Source organism: Sinohyriopsis cumingii, chromosome 4 (assembly GCF_028554795.1).
Source record: "Sinohyriopsis cumingii isolate HCF-2022 chromosome 4, ASM2855479v2, whole genome shotgun sequence".
In the NCBI taxonomy this organism is placed as follows: Eukaryota; Metazoa; Mollusca; class Bivalvia; order Unionida; family Unionidae; genus Sinohyriopsis; species Sinohyriopsis cumingii.
Genome location: NC_142964.1, coordinates 63,415,907 through 63,429,163, shown reverse-complemented (window position 1 = coordinate 63,429,163; position 13,257 = coordinate 63,415,907).

Sequence of the window (13,257 nt, the reverse complement as noted above, 5' to 3'; positions counted from 1 at the left end):
GTTTGCTCACCTCTTCACAGTTCCAGTTGTATTCTGGGTGATCGTTCAGTTCCAATCAATCTCGAATGCCGCCCTTGTTATGAAAATATTGGAATACCTTATGGCGATTTATCATCGTAGCCCGCTGAGTGCCCAGCTTTTTATCCGGATGGATAGTTATTGTCTTTTCTTAACACCCTACCACAAGACATTACTAGGGACCCCATTTTAGAATGGGGTTCGTATTTGGGACGTTTGCACAGGATTCCGGTTCGGAGAAGGAGATGTTTCCAAGTTAAGCCTATGCCAGGCTTCAAGACACGTTTAAAACTCTCGATAATCTTGTTTTCCTCCTATTGAAGAACAGCTCGCCCGCGGCCAGGCTAGACTTTGGTCTGGACCTGCCTTTCACATAATCAACCAGAGTGGATTTACGTGTGTCTGATGCCTCCTTAATTGACAATGGCCCATTGAGGACAGAATGTCTAGGTTTTAGTAGAGATTCTTTGTCATAATTCAGGACTTTTCCCCTTGACTTGTGTCTGAGTTTGGCATTTCTGAAACAGAGTTTGTGCATCACATGAATAACTATGAAAGACACATATTTTAAAAATAAAATTACTCATTTTATTTTGTGAATTATTGACAGTGGCAATATGATTTTCGATGATGTCTATTAAAAATTATCTCGAACTTTATCTCATTAAATGATTGCATACTTCACAATGCCATTTACGCTAGCAGCCTGGTGTATGACATGCTTTTCCAAGTTAATTGTAACAAAGACAACGAGAAAAAATACCAGCACATAAAAGACAGTAATATGTATAGAATACATCTGTTTTAAAATTCTCGAAAATTTCATTGATTATATTTTCATTTTGCATTTTTATGTCAAGCTGCTTGCAACACAAACGATGCTTGGCATTTCGCTTTTCCAAATCTGTTGAATATTCTCCATCAATGTGTAGTGGATCGAGGTACTGAATGCGGCTTTTTGCATCAAACTTAAAAGCGTGTGCATCTTTTCGTCATCTGCGAAGAATAATTCTCGTTGCTATAAGCTCTGAGGCTACATGTACACCGACAGATTTGCAAGCATGTTCTTTCTTCCAACAACCCCATTCACGATTGGATTCTGTAATATAACGTTATCCCTAGATATATTAGGGCATAACATAAACAAGCATTAATTGTCGAAATGAGAGGTGATATAGGGCCAGTTTGATTAAAATCAGATCTCCGCTGTTATACGTGAAGATTTGACAGCGACCGCTTAGGGGTCATGTTCTGGTAACCTATGTTATTACCATAATCGATAATTTTATTAACCAATCAGATGAAGTCTAATATCTTCGTGTTTGGAGACAGAGCAATGTGGATGAAGAGCAGGAATGTGCATCGAAAGATTTGATTCACTTTCAGATGTTTGAAAGCTGCATTTCCATTGAGTAATTTAAAGGTCACCAGAACATGGCCCTTAAGCGGTCGTCGTCAGATCTTCACGTAGAACAGCGGAGATCTAATTTTAATCAAATTGGAAGTAGGGTATAGAACTCGATAGAATTAACCTAAGAAAAATAGTATGTCCAAAGTTAACTACCCACGAAAATCAAGACGGAAAAATTTTTTTTTTTTAATTTAGCAAAGATTATAAAGAGCTAAAACATGAAAATGTACAGAGATGCGTATACTCACTTTCACGTTTTATGCAACAAGTGCTATATCAGGAATCAAATCAAACAAATGTTCTGGGTCTCCTACTCTCTGCAAGCTGAAGAGCAAACCTCGCACTTTCAACTTGACTATCAGGAGCTTCCCTTCTGTTGTTTTATTACCAAAATGACTTAGGTTCTCGAGACCTGGCCCTGGTAATACCGTAAAGCGTTACATTTTGGCCCCAGGTAATACCTTAAAGTGTTAAATGATCGTTTCTTGTACAGCTATTACGGACTGTCCAAGTTTATTCGGAGTCATGGGCGCGCTCACATATAGGCAAGGGGGTCACTTACTAGTCAATTGATTGTTAAATAAAAAAAATACATTAAAAACATTTTAAAAATATGTCTGAATATCTTTTCAACACTAACAAAAAATCGAGAAATGAATATATTTCGGTTTTTTTTTTTGTATATTCTGTTGAATAGGAATCATCATGAAATGTCAAACACATAAAAAAATTCCATTGTTTGCTTATTTTTACTGTCTTTCTTCTTTGAATTTATTCACTGGAATGTTTGCGTTTTCTGTTACTGTTTCCTCTGCTTGTCTTGCCTTGAATTTATTTGCGGGAATTGGCTCTCCTGCCGTTTCACGTGCTTAACATGCTTTGGTTTTCTTTGGTTGAATGGGTCCTTCTGCTTCAGAACTATCTTCTCTGTTCTCTTTTTTCTATTTCGCGAGACACTCTGAAGATTAATGTCCTTTCTTTGACAGTGATGACATTTATCTTAACTTTCTTCTCTTTCCATGCTTTTGCCTGTCTTGCAAGTTCCTTTTCTTTGACGTTGTGGACATTCTGTAGCCCCATGTCCTTTCTCTTGACAGATATAATACGTATCTTGATTTTTATATTGAGAGGATTAGTCTGGAGTTTCTACAGAGGTCTTGTTGTAAGTGTATTTTCGAATGCCTGTCTGTAAATCTGAATTTTGAATCAACTACTGTCATGAAAATACCACACCTTTCCAAGGAGAAGATAGAAGCCAAGCAACGACTACGTTCTATGTCATCTAACACTCTCCACGAAGGTTTGGAGAGGGCACGATTGATCCCTATCCATCACCATCCTCCTTCTCAAGACCGAGAGAGTAAAGAGTGGCTAAGAGAGAAAGTCGTTCTGCAGCCCCTGATTATTTTCACATTCGAACTACCCCCCAAAAAAAACGACTTCCCGAAAATGTTGAACGGTCAAATTTCAAGAGATGAAGTTTTAAATCTCTGCAGAGAACGTACCTGGCTTCATTACGGACTTACTCAAGTATATGTTAGAGGAGCTGAAACAACAGTGCCAAGTTTTGATCAAGAACGTTTGTAAACCGTCATTCACTCACGACAGTTTGAAACGCCCTTCTGTGGATTGAATTTAAGTATATCTGCGGAATTAACCTCTTCCAAAATCTTTAATAAAATTTAACACATACAAGAATCGAACGATGAATTTGAAATGAACTATAGAAAAGCCATCCGTCATATGACACACGCTTCACCTCCAAAGGATAGCCGACGACGTAAAGTTTTATCAGTGGATCAATTTCCCAGAACCGAACAAAGCATCGTCGAAACAGAAATCCCTTTGGAACAAGCAGAAATTTCGAAACAGACTATGTGAAATTCCTGAAATGCAAAAACTTCAAGTGGTGTAATGGTGCAAAATTTTGCAGATAATTTCACGGCACGTTCTGTCGTGGTCAGCGTGACATGTAACCATCAATACTGACGTATGGGCTAGAATCGCAATAATTTGGCAGCTTATAATAGTAAACCTCTCTGGTTTGGAGGCATAAGTGAATCTTAATCAGAGTCCATTCGATAACGGTGAGACAGATATATTAACGTAAGGTCACGTAGCGGGAAATGACAAAGCTAAGACAAACCAGAGCCAAAAAATTTCAGTAGAAGTTTCAGAAGGAATCAGAATTTTACCTCAGGGAAATAACAAATGTTTCTCGTTGGATTAACTGTCCAAGGATGATGTGTCGGAATGCTGAGGACACCAACAGAGAGAGATTCAGCTGCATAGTAAGAGCCGTTTCAATAAGCACACGGTTAGTCTCAGCTGGATATAGTATGCTCATTGATGTAAGTCTGTAATAATTTTTTGAATTTATTCGTTTTAAATTCATATTTCAATTTTTCTTTAAGTTGAGAAAATAGTCGTGCTTTCGTGGTTTATATGATTCTTGTATTGTAAGAATGTCATATAATATTTCCTTGGTTTGAATGAGTTCTGATTTAGTGATCTGCATGTAATAAAAATAATGTAGTTAGGAATTCCATGCATTACTCTGATACAATGACCCAAAAAGGCTAGACTAGGAAGAGAGAAAGAAGGAAAAGAAATACGGCAAGGCCGACCTAGCACCAACAGTGATTTGGAAAAGACCGAAAGCACCATGTGATGCGGACGTGCCGGCAATCTGAGTTCGATAATGAAATTTGTATTATCGGTGTAACAAAATGGCTAATTGAATTTAGCATAAATTTTGTAACTCTATTTCTAGGGGCCGCGAGTGGCATAGTGGTCTAAAGTACTCAGTGTTACGGAACAATGCCATTTCACCTCTGTCTGCGTGGGTTCGAATCTCGGGCTCGGCCAAGGTGGGTACGTGAGAAAGCTTGCCAGTAGCTTCTCGTGGGTTGGTGGTTCTATCCGTTTTTTTTTCTTCCGGGTTCTTCCTCTACCACAGATACTGACCGCCATGTATAGTATATCTTGTGCTGAAAAATGGCGTTAAACCCTACCACAACAACAACAACTCTATTTCTAAGATAAACAAATGTCACGTTGAATTTCACTTTGTTTATGTAATTGATTAAATTGTTATATTTTACATACGGGGGCTCGTGCTGTTCTGTTCTGTATCTCTACTCAGATCTTTGTTATTCCATCCATTATTTTCATATTTCATTTTATTATTTACTCGATCCGGGCAGTAACACGGTGTCGATCATCTGCTAGCTAACTATCACCAAAGCACCATAACGAGTGCAAGATCACACATCCTCCACCTCTAGACAACATTTTTGTTTAAAATTTCAGTCGTTACTTTTGGGTCTCAGAGATATTGATCCATGGAACGAAGCTTCTGCCATTGCTAATGTGTGTGGATTAGTGTCCCATTTCACAGATCTTCTTTTGTTCTTTTCAAAAAGAACAGAATAATTCTTTGACGGAGTGAAAAGTTTGTAGGACAAGCTTACAAACGAAGGTGTTGTTTGGAAATTCAAGAATACAAAGTGGTAGAAGTCTGGGAATACGACTATGATCGACATTTCAAAACTGATATAGAATTTCGAGGTATCGTCGAAGACTACGATGTGAGGGATATCGACCCTTTGAATCAAACCCACAGCTTCCATGGAAGGCAAACCAATGCTATACAATTGTTGTACGAAACCGTCAATTATCAAGAAGAACACATTATTGATCAAATATAATTATGTATTTTCGTTGTATATTTGAGTGTGTAAATATGATTGATTTCCCATCAGTCAGCCTTAAATTTTGACAGAACAAATCGACGCCCAATACATTCGCCAGTACGAAAGTTTGATCAAACGTCAAGTTCTTCCACCGACGAACTTGCATCATCCCGTTTTAATTACCATTGTCACGGAAAACTGATGTTTCCTTTGTGCGTTTGCTGAAACGTGTAATCAACACCAACCATGTTCCCAAGGTGACCAAGAACGCACACTGAGGGTGGATGAGTGTCGAATTGTTTTATTCGTTAGTTCTTGGATACATATTGTTAGATAGTTTACGAAGTGTGTCGCTTTCCAACCACAAAACAATATCAACAGGATGACGGCGAGTCCATATTTATTTCAGACTATATCAGCGATTTCTTGAAATTGAAATAAGAAACCATTGGCTATCATTTCTGGTGCTATACTGTAGCAACAAAAGAGCAAATGAAAAACAAAGGTACAGAAAGCATCACGTTGGAACAAGTCGAACGGAACGATAGAAGGCCATCGTTTGCTAAAGTCATGCTCAGTTGTTTGTGAGAAAATCTGGATCAGCGTTCGATATTGCCAAAAATCCGAATACTCTGTGGATCCTGGTCAATACTTTCAGCTCATCGAGAAATAAGGGAAATTCATTAAACATATCGAAATCATGCTTAAAGATTTTACCTTGGCTTATTACGGAGAGGTCATGGAGTTTGTTCCCCCTGACGAGTTGGCAATGTCATTAGTGATGCTTATGTGATAATCAGTCACAGCCACTGTCCATTTAAAATTGTAGTCCTTCTTTTAACCTTTAAAAGATAGCGTCCTTTACTATTACGCCGATAGTTGTATGTACGTTGATTGACCCTTATGATACCACCCGCACATCGTATGCGAACGTTTAGCAGGGTGGATCTAGAAACATGAAGATACTGTTTTGAGTTTTGGTAGTGGTGGACCCAAATAGGCAAGGAGAACGTCATACCAAATGTAAAATGAAAGGGCTAACTTTAACTATCGTACGAGTCAAGTAATGAACCTTGAAAACATTGATAATGTTGAAATATGCGCTACAACAGGCTTGACGCCCGGTTACGGGTGTGTGTGTGTGTGTGGTTTACTCAGGTCTTATCATTCATCTTGCCTTACACGTGTCTAATTTTGTCATCATAGAATTTCTCAAAATGAATCTTGGAATATCTTGGGAATACATTTCAACATGTAATTGGTTATAAATATTTAGTTTAAAAAAAAAATAATAAAAAATTTAAAAAAAATAAAAACAGGATAGAATTATTTTTTTCGCAATCAAAGGAAAAGGTCCAAAAGGATAAAAACGGAGTCAGTCAGGTGCTCGAAAGAATCAGATAGCTTGTTTGATTGGTTGAATGCCAGCGATGATGTCATGTCGAAATTATCCACTGAAAGATGTCTTAAAGTCAGGTCTAGATTCAGTTCTTTTGTGTCAAAACGGTCGACTCCCACAATATTGTTCGTCGTTCTCATCATCAGATCGTGAGTCGACTCTTTGAAGAAAAATAAACACTGTTTCAGATCGCCTATGAAAACTGATAGCGTCTTCTCGATCATAGCACAGTGACGTATGAGTAAATTCTTTCAGTATAATAAAGGAGACAGTTCCAAAACAGAACGATCATTTTGAGTACAGACATCAAAAAGAAGGACGAATCCGACACCAGAACCATGAGATGGACCAACTGACTCCATGTTCAGTGAAATCAAGTGCGATGATGTTCCCTTCAACAAGAGTGATGCTGGTCTCTACGACAATGGTGACGATGTACCCTGCGACATTTGCGATGCAGCACGACCTTGCTACTTCTACAGTCGAAAGCGATGTCGTCCGTGTGCCAATGTATGGTTATAGTCCATACACTCGCAAGGTAATTAAAACTTTGTCGAATTCAACAAGAAACCCTGTATCAATTATGGGGAGAAAAAGAACGAAACAAAGAGTGTAAGCTGCTGCTAGGTGTGTGAATTTTTTTTTAACGGTGGGCCTATACGGTATGTGAAGAAGAGTCACCTTGTGACACTGAGAAAATTTCAGGTATATCAATGATTTAATGTAGTAATTTAAAAACAAAAACAATCGTCCATTGCTAACAAGATTAATGTAATTAAGTCCAACTTAACAAGAACCCCAGTCTCAACCAAGGAGGTAAAATAAAGAAAAAGAGTGTAAGCACAGATGATAGACTGGAATTACAGCTTTGCTCATCCTATCCATTTTTATTGTACGAAACCATACTACCCTTCATTAATTTGTTGTTTTTCGAGCTTTCTAAAAACTAAATCGATTGAGTTGTTCCTGCGTCGAGAAAAGTTCCCCAAACAGTTTCAAAATTCAACTGAGTCAACGACGTAGAATATGTTAAATATTACAGTTCACTGCCTCCTCCAAAAATACGTATTGTCAGCATAACAACTGCACATATTCTGAATGCAGAAATTAGTTTTAACACTTATATACTCACTCAATCACTGGTTATAGTGAATGGGATGAATCAGCTATGAGTCGATGTTTTGGTCATGCAAGCTGACATTTGTAAACTCCACCTCCGCCCTGTTGATATATGTGTGAGTGTGTCTAAATATAAGTAACTGCAGTTAGTACACTGGATATCCGTTTATGTATCACTCTCCCCAAACAATGAATAAGCTGGGGAACAATTATTACAATCTTAAAATAGCTATAAAGAGTAAAGTAAGACCACACTATTGGATGGATGCGAATTTATTAGCACTTGATTAAAACAGTCATTTACATCACTCTGTATGTCTATTTATAGTAAATGTCCAGCAGTTTGAAAACGATCTGCATTACAACACAAAGAACCTGGTCTTTCTTTTTTTAATTGATGAAACAAGTATAAGGTAATAAAATTAGGTAAGCAGGTCTCTTTTGGATCTTATATTTTGCACTGTACAGCAAAGTAGAACACGAGATGCAATCAAGCTATCCGTGTTAGATCAGTAGTTATGAGTTTTTCATTGACGGGATCAGAAAGATGAATCGCTTTCTGGCATGTGGACTATCTCCACCCCCGATTTATTTTATACCACTTCCCACAATCCCCTAGCTGGTGGGAGGGCTGGTGCCCCTTCCCAAGAACCCTCTTCCGGCTTCGGCCCTTCGTGCCTTTTGTGCCATCATCATCGACCTGGGCGCCATTTTTGCCACCCGCCCTGGGCGCTATTTACCCTTAGTATGCCATTGTGTTCTACGCAGGGTACAGTATTGTTACCACATACCCTTAGATGTCCAAGTTAGAATACAGTATTGTTACCACATACCCAGAGATGTCTTAGACACAATACAGTATTATTAGCACATACCCAGAGAAGTCCTAGCCAGAATGCAGTCTTGTGAGCAAATATACAGAGATGTCGTAGTGAGAATAGAGTTTTGTTACCACATACCTAGAGATATCCTTGCCTGAAAACGATATTGTTACTACATGCCTAAAGATGTCCCAGTTAGAGTACATAAATTGTTACCGCATACGTAGAGTTGTCCTAGCAAAAATATCGCATTGTTACTACATAACTAGAGCTGTCCTAGCTACGATGTCGTAGCCTCAACTTGATTTGTTGTGGTTGAGGCTACGAACTGATCCCATATCATGTAATGGAACAAAGAAAAACATCACTAAAGTCAGAAAAACAAAAAATGTAGAAATCAACTACATAAGTATAATCATGTTGTGAAAGAAGTTTGGCTTATTTTGAATTTTACTAAGCCCTTACACGATAAAATAAATTGGCATGGTTACTCTAACCTTATCCTGTCCGACATGACAGATAACGCGAGACTCTCGCCATGACCCCTTTTCTTCGTAAGGCTTGCCAGACCATATTTTGGATATTCTACACTATATTATTATCAATCAATAGTCGCTTCTTGGTGGAATTTCAAAGTTGCCGATAAACCATATTTACTTTTAATGCGCAGATTTTCTGCCCCTAACGGCGCCAAATCTTTTACTACGATTTGTTTACATTTCCAAATAAAGCGTCAATGTCCTTATATGGCACACAAACAAACGAGGTTGAGAACGAAAGTAATCATTATTTGAAATAATATGGCGGATGATCTAAACGAAAATATCGGCTAAAAAAGGTAAACGAGATTTTACAACTATTTCTACAATGATTTTCGATACTTCCGGTATTAAATAAGAGGACTACTCAATTTATTGGATAATATGCAAGGAATATGTTTAAAGTGTTATTATTAGGCTAAAAGAGCGCCGGGTGTGAATCACACCCGGCTTGCTCCATTAACACGTATATGCTCATGTTAGTACCCTGTCCACAAGGTACGAGTAAGGGTACTAATATCAGTACTAGAGCTGTCCCAGTCAGAATGCAGTATTGTTACCAAGGGCGTCCGCAGAAGATTTTCGGGGGGGGGGGGGCAAATATGTAGTGGTCAGCTATTAAGTTTTACGGCTGTAGGTCAAAACATGTTTAGAGGTGAAGTCTTGGGAGGGGAGTGTAAGGGGTAACTGCCCACCCCCTTGCCTCCATATAATGGGCACCCATGATTGTTACTATATACCCAGAGATGTCCTAGCCAGAATATAGTATCTTTTTCACAAGAGACTTATCATTAAGAAAACAAGAAAAATGAAAAGAAAAGAAAAGTTTTAAATATCTTTGCATTATAGCTCAGATTAAAATCCCCACCCATATATGCACATTCATTTAAGAAAAATGAAACATCAGTGTATAAATTAGGAAAAGAAATCGTTGGAGGAAACTACTCGTACTCTAAAATGACTAATACCGAGAAATACATTTACGCTTGTCGAACATACAAGTAGGCCTATGTATGATATTTCATTGTGAAACGGGCGCCGTTGTAGATGTGCGGCTGTTTTATGTTATAGGTGTGCGGCCGTTTTTTGTTGGATTTGACATACATCTCTGATCTATACAATATGTCTAAGCGTTTCTGCAACTTCAAGAAGGAAGGAGAAAGATCGGTCTTCATTTATTCCAAAATTGCTAAGTTTTGATGAAACATGAAACATGATTTAGTTCCGTCATCACGTATGTAGAAGCGACTACAGATTCTTCAAGTTGACAAGTCGACCCAAGGAACATTAGCTTTCAGTGGCTATATAGTAATTTGAAGGATAGGTGTTGCATAGCATTTGTCTTTCCATTTGATATCGTTGTTTGAATAGGACGTATTCTCGTTTTCTCCTCTCAAAAGGTAACATTCTTTGGGGAAAAAACGTGCTAAAAAACGAAGACTCGTCAATCTTTTCCTCAATTTTGACTGACATAAAAGAGTGATGTCTAGCACTGGGACATCATGCCGCAGACATGTAGCATGATGTCCCACCCAGTCACATTATCCTAACACCAGGCCAATCAGTCCAAACACTAACCTCTTAATGCTGAGCGCCAAGCGAGGCATCTGTTAGTACCATTTTTGTAAGTCTTTGGTATCACTCGGCCGGGGTTCGAACCCGCGACCTCCCGCATCCGAGGCGGACGCTCTAACCACTAGGTCACAGCACTTGTAGAAAAGCTTATTCAGTTCATAAGATAAAAAGTCAATTCGACATAAGTATCTATTAAGTATCTATGAAACGCTAAACTGATTCAAAACAGTTTGAAGAGTATATAAAATCATCAGAAAATAAAGAAATTGAAGCAAAAGAGCTGTATTTCATGAACATCTGGAGATTTTTAAACGCCTAAGTACACAATTAATTGGATTTTTAACACAGTTGAAGAAAAGCTGAAGAGAAAATATTTTTAAAAAATCAATGGAAGGTTACAGAGGGATAGCCATTAGATGAAAGGTGGGTTGCTTAGAAATACTGATCAGATTTTGTTCTTTCTTGGATGAATATGTTATTTTACCTTTTGGGGCATTAATTGATTGTTTTATTATTTGTAGTTTTGATCGTTGGTGTAAATAAAGCAACTAGCATCCATGTGCAGAAAGGCAGATCACGATCAGAGATTCTTAACTGTGCCTCAGGTTGAAGGTTCTGCTGTGACACAATTATCTTACATGAAACCAAGGCATCAATTGCAAGTATTACTACCAAATCTGATGATTTATTTTCTTGTGATTAATGTTTACGAGATGCTTCTAAATTGTCATGTGTCATTTGAACGTCGAAGTAGTGAATAATTTTAGCAGATCTGAGAGTAAGGCTATCATCAACGGAGGTGTGTAGATCGGACGTCGAAGTCACAGCGAAGGATTCTGTTGGATCACCATCAGAATCTTCCAACATATTTTGAATTTGAGAGCCAAATTAAGTGCCGTCTTGTGATATCTGACTAGCGTAAGTATCTGTTGAATTGTTGCACTGAATTAAAAGCTGGCCTCCTTAATAGTATCAAGCTAATTACGACTTTTGAATCGAAAAAAGGAGGTGGAATAAAAAAATTAAAAATCTGAAAGTCATGCAAATCTTACATGCTTAATATCTAACGGCTTCGGTCGTATGTCGAGTGAACCCATTTCAGTCGATCAATCGAACAGTGTAATAAATGTTACTGTATATGTAATACAATTAAACTACCTTAAATTAACCAACTCATTCATAAATGTGTTCAAAGATAGCAAGTTAACCAAGTGAAATGAATACTTCCTAAAATAAAGAGCTTTGTTTCACAGATATGGACCATTGTCGTGGAAACGAGTTTCAGAGAATTCCTGACTTCGCACTTAGAGATGTTCTCAAGGATGATAAGTTTCACTATTACTTGCAACGAAATCACGGCATCAATATTTTACTAACCGAACAATACAAAAACTGAATTTCGACGTATATGCATCCAAGGCGCATTTATAAAGAACTGCAACACAGACAAACAGAAGATAAACAGTTTTATTTTACTAGATTTTAAGAATATTTTTGTATACCCTTAATCAAATGCGTCTTATTTCAAAATTTAAAACAAAAACAAATGATTATCTGGTATAAAAAAGGACAAAACATGCATATGCATGCATCAAGGAAATAAAGCCATATGACAACACGATGTATTCAAATGCGTTTTTTATATATAAAAATACTGACACGTGAGCATATACTTTTGAAATATAATTTTCCAGCAGACATAGCAATATAGCATACACACAACATATATAGGTTGACCGTTGGCCAAGGTAAATGGACATCTAGACTATGCAGTGGAAACTATCCATTTACTAATATGTTAATGGATGTTTGTTGATGTTGTTATAGGGTGAAACGCTATTTTCAGCACAAGATAGTGTTTCGAATTGTACATGAATACAAACACAGGTGCTCGACGCGAGCTTGATGTTAAGAAAAAAATAATAATCTAAAGGAAAAAAATCATACAGAGTGACAAAAATACCTTAGATTACCCCGATGAGCCGTTCTGACATAGGACCCTCTCTATCATAATATATAAGAGAGAAGGTACGGAACTTCCAAATACTTCGCTCCACCCATGACCCTCGATTTCCTTCTGCTATTTACGGCTTTAAAGGCACGCGACCATACTATATGGCTTGTTTTACTTCTGAGATATTTTTCTATCCGTCAAGCCATCATTGACTTTTCTGCGCTGTACCAAACTGAAGTTACGGGCTCCGAAACGTACGATTTTCGCGAAGTTTTCCTTTGTGGACACTTTCGTGCTCATCCGAAAACCGGTGACAAGAGCGATATTGACAATGTTTTTAACTCTATGGTGCATCCCTTCTTGAATTACAGAACAACGGTAGATGCAAAAGTAAGTTTTTTTTTACTTACCATTAACTCGATTCAACTTTAGAAATCCTGTTCCATGCAAGTATTATACATTGTCTTCTTCACTGTACAACACATCGTATACATGCATCTCTATTTTCAAAATAGGCGGCACTAACGTCAACGCCGAAATATGATTGGCTCAAAAGGTTATTCTTATTATCATAGGAGCACGAAAGTGTCCACAAAGGAATACTTCGCGAAAATCGCACGTTTCGGAGCCCGTAACTTCAGTTTGGTACAACGCAGAAAAGTCAATTGTGGCTTGATGGATAGAAAAATATCTCATAAGTAAAACAAGCCATATAGTATGGTCGCG